The sequence below is a fragment of the Phyllobates terribilis genome, unplaced genomic scaffold, assembly GCF_046119375.1.
Source record: "Phyllobates terribilis strain yellow unplaced genomic scaffold, ASM4611937v1 Scaffold_764__1_contigs__length_703092, whole genome shotgun sequence".
Classification (NCBI taxonomy): domain Eukaryota; kingdom Metazoa; phylum Chordata; class Amphibia; order Anura; family Dendrobatidae; genus Phyllobates; species Phyllobates terribilis.
The window spans coordinates 589,120-605,696 of record NW_027363524.1 but is presented as its reverse complement, the minus strand read 5'-3'; the positions used below and the strand labels follow the sequence as shown (position 1 = coordinate 605,696).

At 43.8% G+C, this 16,577-nt stretch overlaps 1 long non-coding RNA gene across 1 annotated transcript in view; it reads left to right on the top strand.

Moving 5' to 3' along the window:
* The first annotated feature begins 2,035 nt into the window (after positions 1-2,035).
* LOC141239065 (uncharacterized) overlaps positions 2,036-16,577 on the top strand; it is a 56,519-nt gene continuing 41,977 nt past the window's right edge. The window contains exon 1 of the long non-coding RNA XR_012304484.1: positions 2,036-2,152. This is a non-coding gene — a long non-coding RNA (uncharacterized lncRNA). The remainder of the gene's footprint in view (positions 2,153-16,577) is intronic.

The window sequence follows — 16,577 nt, the reverse complement described above, 5'->3', positions numbered from 1 at the left end:
AAAAAAAGTTTAAAAAAATAGTGCAGATGTAAAGTAGACATGTGGGAAATGTTATTGATTAACTATTTTGTGTGACATAACTCTCTGTTATAAGGACATAAAAATTAAAAGTTTGCAATTGCGAAATTTCAGATTTTTTCACAAATAAACGCAAGTCATATTGAACAAATTTTACCACTGGCATGAAGTACAATAAGTTAGCAAAATAAAATTTCAGAATCACCGGGATCCTGTTGAAGCGTTCCAGAGTTATTACCAGATAAACGGACGCTGGTCAGAATTGTAAAATTTGCCTGGTCAGGAAGGTGAAAACAGGCTTTTAGGGTGAAGGGGTTAAAAGGAACCCCCAATGTAAGTGGTCAATGGAGAGCGCAGGATAAACGTGACCTGAGTTTTATTCTGATTTTTGGTAGGTAGAATGAACAAAAAAATAGCAGTACAATAGTCCTTATTTTTATTTTTGTGCGGTTCCTCGTGCGGTATAAGAGATAAGGTGGATTTATTCTTGGGTCGGTACAATTACAGCGAAACCAGCGTTATATATATTTTTTATGTTTTGCTGCCATCACAGTGTAAAATGCTTTTTTATAAAAAATATTTTTTTCATCGCCATATTCTGAGAGCTGTATTTTTTTTATTGTTTGGCGAACAGAGCTGCACGAGGGCTTATTTTTTGCGCGAAGCCCCATTTTGGGGAACATAACATTTTTTTGATCACTTTTTATTCAAATTCTTTAGATGCAGAATGAAGAAAAAACAGCAATTAAATGATTGATTGTTTCAATTTATTTTTGTGTGGTTGATGTTATATAATTTTTATGCTTTGCTACTTTTATACACTAAAAACAATATTTTACAAAAATGGATTTGTTTTTGCTCCGCCATGTTATGAGAGCTATAAGTTTTATTTTTTTCTAGAGTAAGTCATATTAGGGCTTGTTTTTTGCGGGACAATTTTGAGTTTTCTTTTATACCATTTTTCTTTATATATGTATTTTTGATAACTTTTTATTCCATTTTTTGTGTGTTAGTATGATGAAAAAGCGACATTTTTGGTGTTATTTTTTTTTTTTACTGTGTTCACCATACGGATTAAATAATGTGACAATTTTATAGATCTGGTCGTTTCAGACGCGAAAATTCCAATTATGTGTACGAGTTTTTATCTTTGTTATAACGCAAATGCTGCTTTTTGTGATTTGTGTGTGCTTCTTTTTGGATTTTTACAGACATTTTATTTTTTTTTTTACTTTTTCACTTAGTCTCACTGCGGGACATATATAATTTTTACTTTGATCGTCGTTGGTCTCTAACAAGCCACTGTACCCTGTGGTCATCACATGGGGTCATTTAACCCTTTAGATACAGCTGTTGCAAGTAACAGCGTTATTTAACGGGTTAATCGGACCCCATTGGTTCCAAATCCGTCCGGGCCGATGCCACAGAATGCCAGCTGTCATTTAAGGGGATAATAAATATTTTTAATCTTGATTCAGGCGTCGCGCCCTAAACACTGGACCCCCGTGCCTAGTGGCGAATACGGACCTGTGGACTGTGCATATAGTGTACATGGATGTACACATGTGGGTGACTGTGCTGTGTGTCAGCGCAAGGATTTCCATATGTGTGGCTATATACACATTACTCCAGGATAAAGGCCTGGGAGAATAGCACTGGGGACTCTCTCAGCAGCCTGCTCTGTAGGCAGACTAGAATCCCCTCCATTCCAGCAGCCATGTCACTGATAAACTGTCTACAGCTGGTGCCTGCTGTGATAGCCTCCCCTTCAGAGGCTCCAGTCTGGTCACCTCTATTCAGAATGGAGACCTGTTGGAAGCCATATTCCACACACAGCAAAAGCAGCTTCCCTTCCTGGAGACAACAGCAATGAGAGCCGTGTGACGTGGAGGCTCCGCCCCTCCCGATGACGTCACCGCAGAGTCTAGCATCTCTAGCTAACGCCCGCAGAGGCAGTCGCTGGTATACTGCGTGCAGTACACAACGTGTCTGGCGGGAGCGGGTGAGAGAGAGCGACCGTTACTACAGATACAGCGACATCCACTGCGAACAAGAAGACATCTTCTCATCTCCAGGAGACTGTGGCAGCTGGCAGGAGATGGCCATTCTATCAACACCTAAAATGGCGAGGCTGGTAAGTTACAAGATGGAGGCGCTGTGTGCTGATGGGCTGTGAGAAGAGCAGGCAATAGAACTTCCCTGCCTAATCAGCCCTGATGTTACTGAGTGGAAAAAAGCTTTAGAAATCATTTCTACTGTCCCTGTTTCCTGTGCTAATGAGGGCTTTGCCTAGTGGGTGTTAGGTCCCTCCTTCCCATGTTGTCAGGCCCCTGTTGGTGTGATAACATCATTTGCGCGAGCGACATCATCGCCGCTCATGCAAATCTCGCGCATGCGCCGCTCATTCCGGCAGCGTCACTGCATCTCTGAAGCCAGGTGTACAATTCCCCGCATCAGAGGCGCACTGCGCATGTTCGGAGGTTTAGAAGATGGTTTGCGCCTCTGATGCGGGGAAGCGTACACCCGGCCTCGGAGAAGCAGTGACGCTGCCGGAATGAGCGTCGCATGCGCAAGATTAGCATCAGCTGGCGATGACGCCGCTCGTGCAAATTATGTCATCACGCCAACAGGGGCGTGACAACATGGAAAGAGGGCTGACTAGTCTGGGGAACGAACGCCCTATCGACTAGTCAAACCTTCGTTAGCATAGGTAATGGGGAACTTGTGAATGTTTTTTAAACCTTATTTTCACTCAGTAACGTTATACGGGGCTGGTTAGGCAGGGAATTTGCTGATACATAGGTGAATGCTTCTGGGTTGGAGGGCATGGGGGACCTGACAGGTTCCCTTTAAGCATATTCACATAAGGGCAGCACGCTGCATTGTATTTTATTAATGTCATTTTTTTTGTGGTAAAACCTGTAAAAAAACAGAAAAAAATAAATTGCAGAATAAGAAACCTACTTCAGCATCGTGCTTGGGCTTCTGATCTTTTCTGACCTTAAAGCGCACCTGTCAGCAGGATTGTGCTCAGTAATCTACATACACTGTCAGGTGGGCGCCATTACCATGAATAATATGACACCTTGGCTGATGAAATCCATCCAGTGGTTCTTGTTTAACCCCTTCATGACCAGACCAGTTTCCATTTTTGTGTTTTCGTTTTTTGCTCCCCTTCTTCCCAGAGCCATAACTTTCTTATTTTTTGGTCACTATGGCCATGTGATGGCTTATTTTTTGCGGGACAAGTTGTGCTTTTGAACAGCACCACTGGTTTTACTACATCGTGTACTGGAAAACAGGAAAATTCCAAGTGCGGTGAAATTGCAAAAAAGTGCAGTTCCACAGTTGTTTTCTTGGGGTTTTGTTTCACCATGTCTGCTGAATGCTAAAACTGACCTACCATTATTATTCTCCTGGTCATTATGAGTTCGTAGACACCAAACAGGTATAGTTTTTTTACTTAAGTGGTGAAAAAAAATCCAAAGTTTGCTTAAAAAAAAAAAAAAATGGCTCCATTTTCCGGGACCCATACCATCTCCATTTTTTACGATCTGGTGCTAGATGAGGGCTTATTTTTTGCGCGCCAAGCTGACGTTTTTATTGATACCATTTTGGGGTAGATCCAATGTTTTAATCGCGGTTATTGCAATGTTGCGGCGACCAAAAAAAAGTAATTATAGCATTTTGAATTTTTTTCACGTCACACCGTTTATCGATCGGATTAAATATTTTTTCATATTGATAGATCAAGTGATTCAGAATGTGGATATGTGTATGAGTGATTTTTTTTGTTTTATTGTGAATGGGGCGAAAGGGGGTGATTTAAACTTTAATATAATTTTTTTAATATTTTTAAACTTTTTTTACTTTACACTAGCTTCAATAGTCACAATGGGAGACTAGAAGCTGCAATTCTCTGATCGCCTTTGCTACACACAGGGGATGATCAGATCTCCTGTGTGTAGCAGAAATGCTCACCTGCTATGAGCGCCGACCACAATCTGGCAATGACAATGGCTAGGGTCTCCTGCAGACCTGGGTTGTCATGCCAACCTATCGGCGACCCACGATCATGTAACACGGTCGCCGATGTGCGGAGCCAACGACACGCTTCCGGGAAGCGCGAGTTAAATGCCGCTGTCAGAGATTGAGAGCAGAATTTAACTACACTGTGTTCCAAATTATTATGCAAATAATATTTTCTCAGATTTTCCCAAATTACCTATATGAATTGCAGTCATTGTAATTTTCCAGTCAAATAACTATTAGAGTACAATTGAAAGGTTTTTGTACAAACTGCCTATGATAACAGTATAGTTTTAAAAAATAAAAAACTCAACTGCACTCAAAATGCATGTTCCAAATTATTATGCACAGCAGAGTTTTCAACCTTTTCATTTTAATAAAGAACAAAAAATTGTCATTTTTGAAATTATAAGCATTAGCAGGTTATTACAAACTGAAATCAAACAGTTTTCAACTCAAAACTTTATTCTAGGTGATGTTACATTTGCACATAGGACCGCTTGTTCGAAAGGAGCTTCTGAACTTTTTCATCCATTGAATTTGTCAGGTTTTGGATGGTTTCTGCTTCCAATTGTTTTGCCTGAGGACAGAATACCCTCCCAGAGCTGTTGCTTAGATGTGAACTGCCTCCCGCCATCATAGACACTCCTTTTGATGATGCCCCAGAGGTTCTCAATGGGGTTGAGGTCAGGGGAGCATGGGTGCCACACCATTAGTTTGTCCCCTTTTATGCCCATAGCAGCCAGAGATGCAGATGTGTTATGTGCAGCATGAGACGGGGCATTATCATGCATGAAATGATCTCGATGGTCCAGATGGATGGATTGGAGGATGGCTGGTTGATGGACACCCCATGCAAACACGGCTACGGCGCTAACAAGGAGGAGGTGGAGTAATGTTTTGGGCTGGAATCATGGGGAGAGAGATTGACGGCCCTTTTAGGATCCCTGAAGGGGTAAAGATGAACTCCATAATGTATGTTGAGTTTCTCAAACAGCACTTCCTTCCATGGTTCAAGAAGAAGAACCGTGCATTCCGCAGCAAGATCATTTTCATGCATGATAATGCCCTTTCTCATGCTGCACATAACACATCTGCATCTCTGGCTGATATGGGCATAACAGTGGACAAACTTATGGTGTGGCACCCATGCTCCCCTGACCTCAACCCCATTGAGAACCTCTGGAGCATCATCAAAAGGAGTGTCTATGATGGTGGGAGGCAGTTCACATCTAAGCAACAGCTCTGGGAGTCTATTCTGTCCTCAGGCAAAACAATTGGAAGCAGAAACCATCCAAAACCTGACAAATTCAATGGACGAGAGAGTTCAGAAGCTCCTTTCGAACAAGCGGTCCTATGTGCAAATGTAACATCCCCTAGAATAAAGTTTTGAGTTGAAAACTGTTTCAATTGTACTCTAATAGTTATTTGACTGGAAAATTACAATGACTGCAATTCATATAGGTAATTTGGGAAAATCTGAGAAAATATTATTTGCATAATAATTTGGAACACTGTGTAGTTAACAGCCACGGGGGGGGAGGGGGGGGGGGTGGATCGCTATTCCACCCGCAGCTGTTGCGGGCACATGTCAGCTGTATATATCAGCTGTCGTGTACCTGGAAAGCTGCGGGCTCAGTGCTGGAGCTCGCACCAAACAGGGGGTTCTCACGTTTGTCATACTATTATGGCACACGTCAAAAAGGGGTTAATTTTTACTTATAGTTTGGAGATGATGATATGCTCGTGCTCTGGGACAGCCTGTAGGGTGGGCTCTATCTGGTGCTCTGCTTATACAGTCAGCTATATGCTCTTATGACAGGTCACTGATCGTTCAGTTACCTGCCTCCTATTTTACATGTTATATACATAATGTGGGGTTAGAAAAAACAAACAAATCAAGCAAAATGGCGCCCGCACAGGCACAATAGCATCTATCGCTTGGCCATAGATGCTACTGTGCACGTGCCGTGGCCATTTTGTTGGAGCAAAAGAAAAATTTGTCTCCAGAAAAATGGCCACGTCACGTGCGCAGTGGCATCTATCAGCAATCGAGGCTCTTAATCTGCGCAAGCCCCGCCCACTGGTGGCTGGCTCTTGCGCATATTGAGAGCATCACTTGGCGATAGATACTATTGCAATTGCTCCGCTGTCATTTTGTTGGAGCAAAAAATCTGGCTCCAGCAAAATGGCCACAGCACGTGAGCAGTTGAATCTATCGGCAAGCGATGCTCTTACTTTGCGCAGGCCTTGCCTACTGGTGGGCGCCGCTTGCGCAGAATAAGAGGATCACTTGCCGATAGATGCTACTGCACTTGCGCCGCAGACATTCTGCTGGAGAATAATTTTTTTACTCCAACAAAATGGCCGTGGCATGAGATAGATGCGCCTGCGCGAGCGCCATTTTGATTGATGTCATTTTTTTCCCCCCATAATGTATACACTATGTAAATTAAAAATTGGAGACATGTCAGTGATCGATCAGTGAGCTGTCATAAGAGCATACAGATGTAAGCAGAGCACCAGATAGAGCCCACCTCACAGACTGCCCCGGAGCACGAGCATATCATTATCTCCAAACTGAAAGTAAAAATTACACAAGAACCACGGGACGGATTTCATTAACCAAGGTATCATTTTAATGTGTGTAACAGCGCCAACCTGACAGTGTATGTAGTTTACTTAGCACAATCCTGCTGACAGGTTAATTTTCAAGGAGTTGTCTGCTCTAAATCATTAAGTCTGCAGTCACTCTGTGTGCCTGCAGACTTCTGAATCCCCACAGAGCACAAGGTTTAAAAAACATTTATATGGTCCTCATTTCCTATGCTAATCAGGGATTCGACTAGTGGGTGTTAGTTGCTCCCAGAAGAGTCAGCCTCCTTTCCATGTTATCACGCCCGTGTTGGCGTGATAATTTGCCGCTCATTCTGGCAGCGTCACTGCATCTCTGAAGCCAGGTGTATGCTTCTCCGCATCAGAGGCGCACTGTGCATGTTCGGAAGTTTAGAAGATGACTTCCGTACATGTGCAGTGTGCCTCTGTAGCCAAGAAGCGTACACCCGGCCTCAGAAAAGCAGTGACGGTGCCGGAATGAGCGGCGCATGTGCAAGATTTCCATGAGCGACAATGACGCCGCTCGTGCAAATTATGTAATCATGCCCCATCAACTAGTCAAAGCCCTCATAAGCATAGGCAATGGGGAGCATGTGAATGTTTTGTAAACTTTGTTTTCACTCAGTAATGTTATACGGGGCTGGTTAGGCAGGGAAGTTGCTGATACATAGGTGAATGCTGCTGGGTTGGAGGGTATAGGGGATGTGACAGGTTGCCTTTAAGCTTACTTACATAAGAGCAGCGCACTGTTTTGTATTTTATTAATGTAATTTTCTTTGTCGTAAAACCCGTAAAAAACCCCAGAAAAAATAAATTGCCGAAAAAGAAATCTACTTCAGCATCGTGCTTATGCCTCTGATCTTTTCTGACTTTAAAGCGCACCTGTCAGCAGGATTGTGATTGTGTGCCCACACTGTCAGGTGGGCGCCATTACACTGATTAAAATGATACCTTGTTTGACGCTTGGCGATAGATAATACTGCTCATGGTCTGCGGCCATTTTGTTGGAGCAAAAAAAATTAGTCTTCAGCAAAATTGCTGCATCGTGTGGGCAGTTGCATCTATCAACAAGCGATGCTTTTAATCTGCGCAAGGTGGGCGGCGCTTGCCCAGTTTGAGAGCATCTCTTGGTGATAGATACTACTGCACACGCACCACTGCCAATCTGGCTCCAGCAAAACGGCCACGGCGCATGCTCAGTTGCACATATCAGCAAGCAATGCTCTTAATTTTATCATTTTAATCAGCGTAACGCTGCCAACCTGACAGTGTATGTAGTTTACTTAGTACAATCCTACTGACAGGTGCACTTTAAAGGGGTTGACAACTCTAAATCTATAAGTCTGCAGTCCCTCTATGTAACTGCAGACTTATGAATCCCTCAGAGCACACACTGTGAGCTGCGGGGATTCGCCTGTGTCTGAGCCATATGCGTTATACATACTCCTGGCCAGATTCCGACTAGTGGGTGTGGCTTCGCTTCATGCACTTGCATAAAGTGAGGCTGCGCCCCAACTAGTGACTCGACTGTTCAGTGAGCGTGGCTTATATGTAAAGATGGTCTGAGATCAGTGGCCCAAAGTCATTTAACCCTTGAAAAACACCAGTTACTGGCTATTTGCCCCCTTTGATGGCAGTTCTCATGCCCAGAGCATATTTAAACGGGCTAGAATGACCTGAACTTGATGCGCCCATCACTATGTATGTAATGGTGGTCAGAGATCAGTGACCCAAAGTCATTTAACCCTTGAAAAACACCAATTATTTATTCAAATATGTGAAAATTGGTTATATCTCCACTTTGATGTCAGTTTTGATACCCAAAACTTATTTTGGCCAGGCTGGAGTGACTTGTATTTGATGCGGGCAATCACTATGTAATGGTGGTGTGAGATCAGGGGCCCAAAAACACTTAACCCCACTGCCCACTTTGATGCCCATTTTTGTGCCATTGTTATAACTTTTGTAGCTGCTCTTAATTGTATTCTAATCAGGGCACCTCGCTGCATTGTATTATATTAATGCATTTTTTTTTGTCAAAGCGCACCTGTCAGAAAGATTGTGCTCAGTAAACCACATACACGGTCAGGTGAGCGACATTAAACTGATTAAAATGATGAAATCCATTCTGTGGTTCTTGTGTAATGTTTACTTTCAGTTTGGAGATAATAATATGCTCGTGATCAGGGACGGCCTGAGGAGCCTCCTATTTTACATAATGCATCCATTAGTGCGGGGTAAAATAAGAGTCAGGTCAGTGAAGGCACAGTGACCTGTAATAAGAGCATACAGATGAATATGTAAGCAGAGCACCAGATAGAGCGCCCCCCCCCCACAGGCCGCCCCGAAGCACGAGCATATCATTATCTCCAAACTGAAAGTAAAGACTACACAAGAACCACAGGACGGATTTCATCAACCAAGGTATAATTTTAATCAGTTTAATGTCGCCCACCTGACAGTGTATGTGGTTAAGGCTGTGTGCCCACGATGCCTCCCAGCCTATGGCCCCGATGCTGCGGAGGGGCCGCATGCGGATATTCAAATGAGCGGCACCTTTTTTTTTTACCTACGGACTTTCCCCATAGAGGTTAGGTCTATGGGGAAAGCCTGCAAGCGGACCTGCAACTGAAATTGACATGCTACGGTCTGGAAAGACGCGCCACATGTCAGTTTCCGTGAGTGAGCCACAGACGCATAGTAGACATAGAATTTCTAGAAATGCCATCCACTGTACTGTAACATTTGTCTCCTGCTTATTTGACGCTGCATAAGTCCGCAGCGTCAAACCTGCAGCGGCTCCGGATCGTGGGCACACAGCCTACTGAGGACAGTCCTGTTGACAGGTGCGCTTTAAATCTGTAAAAAACAGAAAAAAATAAATTACCTAATAAGAAACTGCCTAATAAGAAACCAACTGCAGCATCGTGCTTCACACAGCTTCATACTACTACAGTGGTGGCCAAAAGTATTGTCACCCCTAAAATTCTGTCAGATAATACTCAGTTTCTTCCTGAAAATGATTGCAATCACAAATTCTTTGGTATTATTCTCTTCATTTAATTTGCTTGCAAGGAAAAAACACAAAAGAGAACGAAGCAAAAATCAAATCATTGATCATTTCACACAAAACTCCACGGTATGCGTGGCCCCCTCAACCCCCAATCCTAGGATGCGTGGCTCCCTCATCCCCCAATCCTGAGATGAGTGTCCCTGTCATCCCCCAATCCTGGGATGCGTGGCCCCGTCATCCCCCAATCCTGGGATGCGTGGCCCCCTCATCTCCCAATCCTGAGATGAGTGGCCCCCTCATCCCCCAATCCTGGTATACGTGGCCCCCTCATCCCCCAATCCTGGTATGTGTGGTCCCCTCATCCCTTTCACGCTGCACACATACAAAAAAATAAACATTTATACTCACCTTTCTTCTCTGTGCTCCAGCGCTGCGGTGTCCTGTTCTTCTGAGGAGTGCGGCGCCGGAGTACGCACGTGCCCATACTTCGCTGTCCTGTGCCATTTTGCTGAAGACACACTGAAAATGTGTCTTCAGTAAAATGGCACCGGATAGCGCTATACGCATACGCCGACTACGACACCTTCACTCCTGCCCTGGTCTCTGGCGAGAAGAGAGGTGCTGTGGCAACGCTCCTCCCGGTCAGGTAAGTATGTAAGTATGGCGCCGGAGATCGTGGTATGCGTTCAGTGTCTTTTCATACTGCGAACTTTGGCGCCATATACTCCTCTTACCTGTAACAGCTCCATGCATTTATCTGTCTGGAGCCAGACTGCGCAGGCGTGTCTAGCTTGTGCAGTCTATAGAGGCTTCAGACAGAGGGACGCTTGTAGTGTTATATTATAGATACACATGCACAGCTTCACACTATAAGGTATGATAGTAGTGTGACGCTGTGCCTGTGTATATAACATCTAGTGGGGAGTTCACACTATAAACTATAAAGTGTTTACATAGCTCTATACTATATACTATTATATATTATATACCTCGTCGTGTAAAGCTGTGCATGTGTATATAATATATAATGAAGCGTTCACACTACATACCATAAAATGTATACATATCACTATACTATATACAAGAGCATCTCACTAAATTAAAATGTCATCAAAATGTTAATTTCAGTTCTTCAATACAAGAAGTGAAACTTATAGAGTCATTAAAAACAGAGTGATCTATTTCAAGTGTTTATTTCTGTTAATGTTGATGATTATGGCTTACAGCCAATGAAAACACAAAAGTTATTATTTCAGTAAATTAGAATAATTAACAAAAAACAAGCTTTTAAAAATGTCCCTTAGTCTGTTTCAGTAGGCTCCACAATCATGGGGAAGACTGCTGACTTGACAGTTGTCGAAAAGACAGTCATTGACAAACTCCACAAGGAGGGTAAGCCACAAAAGGTCATTGCTAAAGAAGCTGTCTTTTTACACACTGCTGTATCCAAGCATATTAATGAAAAGTTGCGTGGAAGGAAAACGTGTGGTAGATAAAGGTGCACTAGCAACCGGGATAACCGCAGCCTTGAAAGGATTTTTAAGAAAAGGCTATTCAAAAATTTGGGGGAGATTCACAAGGAGTGGACTGCTTCAAGAGCCACCACACACCGACGTATCCAGGACATGGGCTACAAGTGTCGCATTCCTTGTGTCAAGCCACTCATGACCAATAGACAACGCCAAAAGCGTCTTACCTGGGCCAAGGAGAAAAAGACCTGGACTGTTGTCAGTGGTCTAAGGTGTTGATTTCAGATGATAGTAAATTTTGCATTTCATTTGGAAATCAAGGTCTCAGGAGTCTGGAGGAAGAGTGGGGAGGCCACAATCCAAGCTGCTGGAGGTCTAGTGTGAAGTTTCCACAATCAGTGCTGGTTTGGGGAGCAATGTCATCTGCTGGTGCAGGTACACTGTGTTTTATCAAGACCAAAGTCAGCGCAGCCGTCTGCCAGGATATTTTATAGCACTTCATGCTTCCCTCTGCCGACAAGCTTTTAAGAGTTGAAAATTTCTCCAGCAGGACTTGGCACCTGTCCACACTGCCAAAAGTATCAATACCTGGTTTAAAAACAACAGTATGGCTGCGTGCACACGATGCTTTTTTCATGCGTTTATGCTGCGGATTTTCCGCTGCTTAAACGCATCAAAAACGCATGGTAATCCGCACCCCATGGTCCCCAATGGCATTCCGCAATGTCAATGCACATGCTGCGGATTTTTCCGCAGCGTTTCTGCAGCGCAAATAAATCCGCAGCATGTTCATTAATTTTGCGGAAGCGCCGCCATTGACTTGCATTGAGACGCATATAATGCGCGTCTGTACATTTATACAAGCGGATTATATGCGTCTCTATGTGCGGATGGTACCCAGTTCTGGAGGAGAGGAGACTCTCATCCAGACCTGGGTACCATTGTACCTGTAAAAAAAAGAATAAAATAATAAATAAAGTTTATATTCACCTGTCCGGCGGCCCCTGCAGCGCTTCTCCTTCCAGGACCTGAGATGACGTCGCGGTCATGTGACCGCAGGCTGTCTCGCGAGATGCCGGCAACCCGGAAGAAGCCAGGACGAGCGCGACAGCACACGCGGCGGGGGATCGGGGGTGAGTATAGCTTTATTTTTTTATTTTTACGGTCACACTATGTAAATCCATGCCTTTTGCATGGATTTAAATTGTGTGACCTAGTTGTCAAGCACTTTCCAAGTGATGCTATCGCTTGGAAAGTGCTCGTCAGTCCGCATGCAGAAACACATGCGTTAACGCATGTGGGTACGCATGTGAATCCGCATGTATTCTGCAGGAAAAACGCATGCACAATCTGCATGCGTTTTTTCTGCCAGGGAGATGCAGAAATGCTGCAGAAATTTTCTGCTTCATTTCTGCATCGTGGGCACATAGCCTATCACTGTGATTGATTGGCCAGCAAACTCGCCTGACCTTAACCCCATAGGCAATCTATCGGGTATTATCAAGAGGAGGATGAGATACACCAGACCCAACAATGCAGACGAGCTGAAGGCTGCTATCAAAGCAACCTGGGCTTCCATAACACCTCAGCAGTGCCACAGGCTGATCGCCTCCATGCCACATTGCCGCATTGATGCAATAATTGAGCCCCGACCAAGTACTGAGTGCATTCACTGAACATACATTTCAGTAGGCCAGCATTTTGGATTTTAAATTAATTTTTCAAGACGGCGTTATGAAGTATTCTAATTTACTGAGATAATGACTTTTGTATAATGATTGTCTGTAAGCCATAATCATCAACATTAACAGAAATAAACACTTGAAATAGATCACTCTGTTTGTAATGACGCTATATAATATATGAGTTTCACTTTTTGTATTGAAGAACTGAAATAAATTAACTTTTTGATGATATTCTAATTTAGTGAGAAGCACTTGTATACAGTGCTGAGCATAAGTGAGTACACCCCCTGTATTATCAGTACATTATTTTTACAATGCTCAGCATAAGGGCGGTTTCATGCGTCTGGATATTTCCGGGACTGGAAAAACCCATATCGGAGATATACATATCCGGTGTGTCTGTGTGTGTCACACTTGTGGCGCATCAGGATCACCCGTACCGGCGCCTGGGAATCAGTGTACAGTTCCCAAGCCCTGGGTGCTATATTCTGCCCTCATCATTGTTCTTTGCTCGCGCTGTGATCAGCACGAGCAAGAGACAAAGTTGGGTGTAGTAGTGTCTGCTCCTACAGTGTCTCAGTGTAAAATAAGATTAAAATAATAAAATACATTTACTCGCCTGTCACCACACGTACTGGACACACTGACATGTGAAAGAGCCCTAAGTAGGTACTCCCCCTTATTATTGGTACATTATATATACAGCACTCAGCTTAAGTAAGTACACCCCTCTATTATCAGAACATTATATACAAAGTGCTCAGTGTGTGTACACCCGTTTATTATTAGTACTTTATATAGCACTCAGCATAATTGAGTACACCCCCATATTATCAGTGCATTATATATACAGCAATCAGCATAAGTGAGTACAAACCCTGTATTATCAGTATATTATATAGAGTGCTTAGAGTAAGTGAGTGCACCCCCTGTATTTTCACAAAATTATATATAAAGCTCTCAGAATAAGTGAGCACACTCCTGTATTATCAATACATTATACATAAAGTACAGACCAAAAGTTTGGACACACCTTCTCATTTAAAGATTTTTCTGTATTTTCATGACTTTGAAAATTGTACATTCACACTGAAGGCATCAAAACTATGAATTAACACATGTGGAATTATATACTTAACAAAAAAGTGTGAAACAACTGAAAATATATCTTATATTCTAGGTTCTTCAAAGTAGCCACCTTTTGCTTTGATCACTGCTTTGCACACTCTTGGCATTCTCTTGATGAGCTTCAAGAGGTAGTCACCGGAAATGGTTTTCACTTCACAGGTGTGCCCTGTCAGGTTTAATAAGTGGGATTTCTTCTTGCCTTATAAATGGGGTTGGGACCATCAGTTGTGTTGTGCAGAAGTCAGGTGGATACACAGCTGATAGTCCTACTGAATAGACTGTTAGAATTTGTATTATGGCAAGAAAAAAGCAGCTAAGTAAAGAAAAACGAGTGGCCATCATTACTTTAAGAAATGAAGGTCAGTCAGTCCGAAAAATTGGGCAAACTTTGAAAGTGTCCCCAGGTGCAGTTGCAAAAGCCATCAAGCGCTACAAAGAAACTGGCTCACATGAGGACCGCCACAGGAAAGGAAGACCAAGAGTCACCTCTACTTCTGAGGATAAGTTTATCCGAGTCACCAGCCTTAGAAATCGCAGGTTAACAGCAGCTCAGATTAGAGACCAGGTCAATGTCACACAGAGTTCTAGCAGCAGACACATCTTTTCAACAACTGTTAAAAGGAGACTTTGTGCAGCAGGCCTTCATGGTAAAATAGCTGCTAGGAAACCACTGCTAAGGACAGGCAACAAGCAGAAGAGACAAGTTTGGGCTAAAGAACACAAGGAATGGACATTAGACCAGTGGAAATCTGTGCTTTGGTCTGATGAGTCCAAATTTGAGATCTTTGGTTCCAACCACCGTGTCTTTGTGCGACGCAGAAAAGGTGATCGGATGGACTCTACATGCCTGGTTCCCACCGTGAAGCATTGAGGAGGAGGTGTGATGGTGTGGGGGTGCTTTGCTGGTGACACTGTTGGGGATTTATTCAAAATTGAAGGCATACTGAACCAGCATGGCTACCACAGCATCTTGCAGCGGCATGCTATTCCATCCGGTTTGCGTTTAGTTGGACCATCATTTATTTTTCAACAGGACAATGACCCCAAACACACCTCCAGGCTGTGTAAGGGCTATTTGACCAAGAAGGAGAGTGATGGGGTGCTACGCCAGATGACCTGGCCTCCACAGTCACCAGACCTGAACCCAATCGAGATGGTTTGGGGTGAGCTGGACCGCAGAGTGAAGGCAAAAGGGCCAACAAGTGCTAAGCATCTCTGGGAACTCCTTCAAGATTGTTGGAAGACCATTTCCGGTGACTACCTCTTGAAGCTCATCAAGAGAATGCCAAGAGTGTGCAAAGCAGTCATCAAAGCAAAAGGTGGCTACTTTGAAGAACCTAGAATATAAGACATATTTTCAGTTGTTTCACACTTTTTTGTTAAGTATATAATTCCACATCTGTTAATTCATAGTTTTTATGCCTTCAGTGTGAATGTACAATTTTCATAGTCATGAAAATACAGAAAAATCTTTAAGTGAGAAAGTGTGTCCAAACTTTTGGTCTGTACTGTATATACAGTATATATATATATATATATATATATATATATATATATATATACACACACACACATACAGCGCTTAGCATAAGTGAGTACACCCCTGTATTATCAGTACATCCTATATAATGCTGGACTCGTCTTTCTTTCCAAAGCCGGGATGGGCGGAGACTGCTCAGTGTGGCGCCGGAGTCAGCACGTGCGCATACCGCACTACGGCGCCATTTTATTGAAGACACTGTGCTTGCGAATTCGCAGATACAGTGTCTTCAACAAAATGGAGCTGGATATCGCAGGATGCGCACGTGTCTACTCCTGCACCATTTTATTGAAGAATTCTACTACAACATCAGTATAGCAGTGCTCACAAGCCGGCCATCACCATTATCCTTATAGTCAGCTTGTGCGCACTGCTATGTTGACGTTGGAGTACATTACTTCAATAAAATAGGCGCTGTTTTATTGAAGACACTGTGTATGCAAATTTGCAGACCCAGTTTCTTTAAAAAAATGGTGCAGGATAGCGCTGTATGTGCACATGCTGACTCCAGCGCCATTAAAGGGGTTGTCCAGTACTTTATATTACCCCCCCCCCCCCAATGTATCCCCCCGGGTCCCCTAAGGATTTTTGTAATTACCTTATGTTGCAGATACTGCCTGTGAGCAGCACGATCACTGGCCGCTCACAGGCATGACGTGAACCCCGACTACAGCCGGCTCTGACATCCGCTGATGTCACGACAAGTGCTGGCAGCAGCCAGGGGTCTCTGTCTTCTGCGTTCCGCGGTGGATGCCAGGCTGTGAGCGGGGTTACCCTCTACCCGCGTCACACCCAGCATCTACTGTGTGCTCTGCCTCTCCCCATTCATTGGGAAAGCGCGCGGTGGATGCTGGGTGTGACACGGGGTAGCCCCGCCCACAACCCAGCAGCCACCGCGGGGACCGCATCACTGATGTCACTCCTCACTTGTTGTGATGTCAGCGCGGGGTCACGTGATGCCTGTGAGCGGCCAAGGATAGCACCGCTCACAGGTAGAAACAGCAACCTAAGGTATTTACAAAAATCCTTAGGGGCCCCGGGGGGGGGATCCATTGTGGGGTAATAAAAAGTACTGGACA